The sequence below is a fragment of the Ursus arctos genome, unplaced genomic scaffold (assembly GCF_023065955.2).
Source record: "Ursus arctos isolate Adak ecotype North America unplaced genomic scaffold, UrsArc2.0 scaffold_1, whole genome shotgun sequence".
NCBI lineage: Eukaryota > Metazoa > Chordata > Mammalia > Carnivora > Ursidae > Ursus > Ursus arctos.
In genome coordinates, this window is record NW_026622763.1 from 76388613 (window position 1) to 76392536 (window position 3924).

Consider the following 3924-nt stretch of genomic DNA (forward strand, 5'->3'; position numbering starts at 1 on the left):
TACATGGATATTGGCATCACAGCCCAACAGTTACCACCATTTCCTCCTTTCTAGATCAGTGATATGTGTTCTTGTCTGCAGTAGTTTCTTTTCGAGAGTAGAGGGGGCAGGTTTGGCAACCAGCACGTTATAGAATATATAAATTGAAATCAGTGACTCTAACTCTTCCATCTATCCGTGACTATCTAATCATCTCAATTTCAAAACAAAAATCAAAAGATTTAAAATCCCAACTGTTAAAAACTCTTAGATAACTAATCAAGTCTCTCCCTACAAGGCCCAGGAGGGAATGAAAAAGATTGATTGGAATGCCATCTCTTTTCTTTTCTCTTCCCACTCCCTAAAAAGAGTCTAGGGCCAGAGCCAAGGCTGGATGGCAGAGTCAAAGAAGGGCGAAGAGGGGTCCAGTCGAATCCACAAGCCAGACCATCTGGCCTGTGAGTCAGGTAAACACGACTTAATAAAGAAGCAACAAACAAAAGAATATGCATGTGTTGGGGATTTTTGTTTCACGGAGAGTATTTGTCTTTGATTCATGTCCTCCGGTGCAAGTCTAGATTAATGGGAAGGGTGTGCCACAGTTGGTTGAAAGGAGGTTTAATTCCTCTGGGCTTTCTTAGGGACATCTACAGACTCAAACTTGCTTTTAGCAGATTAGTAGACACAAGTCTGTGGAATAGGCCTTCAGGCGGGAGCTGAGATTCAGGAGGGTGGAAAGCACTTGGCAAGTAAGGCTGTCCTTACCCTGCGCTGAGCGAGAACCAGCTCCCCTGGTCCTGCTTCCGGTGCAACGCCTTGTCCGCCAGCTCCCCGGGCACAGAAGACCGCGGACATCACTCACTGTGAAGCAGACCCTCACACACATATATCTCAAGATGGAAGCAAGAAACTGGTTACAGCAAGTGAATTAATGATGATCCTTGCAGATCACAAGGAGAGTTTAACCAGCTTGAGGTTCACATTTCCCTTGTCAATGATTCATCTTCCTTTTTAGAAAGTGCTAAGACTGGGAGAGCCTAGGATCCATACTTTACAAATGACACAAGTCGAAGCCCTTGAGACCCCTCTGTTCATCCTCAGTACAGCCCCCTGGGTGCCCCCAGCAGCTCATCCATTTCTGCCAGTGCAGATGGGGGCAGGAGCCACTCAAGTGAGACATTCCTGGGCTTGTGCGGGCCCTGCCATTCATCATCTCATTGACAGCGAACTGTTTGCTTATCTGTACAATATGTCCAATAATTTATAGCCATCATACAGATGGGAACCTGCATAACAATAGCAGCAAATATTTGCTGACGACTGTCGAAGGCCCAGGCACTACTCCTAAGTGCTCGATCTGTGGTAGCTCTTGTAATTCTGCTCAGGTTGAAATTCCGAAGCTGGGGTCTGAAGATTGGTATTTTTTTCAACTTCCCCAGTTAATTCTCAGATCAGTTGCGTTGAGAACCACGATTGTGTATTAATGTGTAGACAAGGACTAACTGCTTAGTTTAAACTTATTGCTCTTCCACCCACATTGTGCATTTCAAATTCCCAAGGGAAGGGAGACTAGTGTGTTACAGCGGAAAAATCCTTGTGTTTGGTCCAACAGGACCGAGTTTGAATCTATGCATCTGTTTGAGCCTCGATTTCCTCGTCCATAACATGGGAGGATAATCTCCCGCACTGTGGGGTGAATTAGAGATAATCCAGTGAAGGGTACAACATATAGGAATTGTATCATTGCCAGTGTTTTGGTTATAAAATGTGCGAGATGTGGGGGCGCCTGGGTGGCACAGCGGTTAAGTGTCTGCCTTCGGCTCAGGGTGTTATCCCGGCGTTATGGGATTGAGCCCCACATCAGGCTCCTCTGCTATGAGCCTGCTTCTTCCTCTCCCACTCCCCCTGCTTGTGTTCCCTCTCTCGCTGGCTGTCTCTATCTCTGTCAAATAAATAAATAAAAATCTTAAAAAAAAAATGTGCGAGATGTGAAGGCAAAAAGGCAGAAGCCCTTAAAAACATTCAAACAGGAAACAGAGGCAGAGAGTGGGGAGGAGTTAGAGGATGAGGAAAAGCTGGGGAGGGCCTGGGGCTCAGAGTCCTGGGGGACAAACCTCCGTGTTATCACCACGCCAGGCTCAGTGATGGAGGAAGCGCTGGTTACTAGGAAACCTAAGAGCATGGCCAGGGGGCAAACAGTGTTGTCACCCCTACCTAGGACTGGGCCAGACAGACCCGTTTTCTTGTGCAGGATCCCCCATTTCTTTTTTTTTTTTTAAAGATTTTATTTATTTATTTGACAGGATAGAAACAGCCAGCAAGAGAGGGAACACAGCAGGGGGAGTGGGAGAGGAAGAAGCAGGTTCACAGCGGAGGAGCCTGATGTGGGGCTCGATCCCAGAACGCCGGGATCACGCCCTGAGCCGAAGGCAGACGCTTAACCACTGTGCCACCCAGGCGCCCCCAGGATCCCCCATTTCAGCTAGAGGCCTATTTGGACCCTAGAAGAGCCCCTGCTGTAGGAACCCATGGGTGGTGTGTGTGTGTGGGGGGGGGGGTGGTCTGTTGCGTCAGAGCTGAGATTTGAGAACAGGGACAATTCCTGTCCCCAGACCCGTTTCAAAAGGGAATGGCATTCTACCAGCCATTACAGGGGTTTGAAAATTACAGGGGTTATTAATACTAAGTGTAGTCAGTATTAATCCTTTCTGATAAAGCATGTCCAGCTTCCAGGTGTAGCGGGGGGGGGGGGGGAGAAGCTTTTCTCTTCTTCCCTACTAGGTTCTTTGGCTGGTTTAATAATTAAATTGACAAAAGACAGAGTAACAAGAGAATAATAAAGTGAATTTCGTATGTATAGGAGCTCATGGAAATATCAGACTCAAAGAAATGACGGAAGCAGTCACCTTTTTTTAGAAAGATTTATTTATTTATTAGAGAGAGAGAGGGAGGCAGTGTGCGGGCATGTGCGATTAAGTGGGGGGAGGGGCAGAGGGAGATGGGGAGAATCTCAAGCAGACTCCCCACTGAGCCCGATGTGGGGATCCATTCGATGACTCTGAGATCATGACCTGAGCCGAAATCAAGAGTCAGAGGCTTAGGGACACCTCGGTGGCTCAGTTGGTTAAGCATGTACCTTCAGCTCAGGTCATGATCCCAGGGTCTTGGGACTGAGCCCCATGTGGGGCTCCCTGCTCAGTGGGGAGCATTCTTCTCTCTCTGCCCCTTACTTGGGCTCTCTGTCGATATCTCTCTCTGACTCTCTCAAAAAAAAAAAAAAAAAAAAAAGAGTCAGAGGCTTAACTGACTGAGCCACCCAGGCGCCCCCCAAGCAGGCAGCTTTTATACCTTTTAGACAAATAATAAATTTGTGAAAAATTGACAAGAGAAGGAAATTTAGGCTTGGGGTAGTAAATTTGTGAGGAAGTCACAAGATTTGGTTATAGAGTCTTCTCAGCTCTAACTTCTCTATCTCTGGTAGTAAGGATGTCTTTCTACCTCCTAGTACAGGGACGGGTAGCTCTCACATCAGAGATTTATTTTCTGCTTTCAGGAGGAAAAGGAGGTTCGAACTGTCCTTCTTGCACTGGTTATTTCTCAAGAAACTCTAATTAAAAATAATTCATATGCAAAGTGGTATATTTTGGGTGACATATTCTGCCCCCCTTACTAACCAGTTAGTTTACTTGTTGACAAATTGCCCAAGTCCCTCTTCTGAATGGTTGGAAATTGGGCATCTGTTTCTTTAAGAAGCATTTCTTGTTTGAGTGAGTCATTTGTCCTCTTGCTTTAGGAATCAAATTTATTTTCTAGATCTTTCTGTTGAGGAATTTTCTCTCTTGCTTGCTGAAGACCAGATTCTGCTCTTGTCTCTTGGGATTTTTTTTTTTTTTAAAGCCCTGCTGAATTCACTAATAAATTCTGAATGTGGGGAACAGGAAGTGA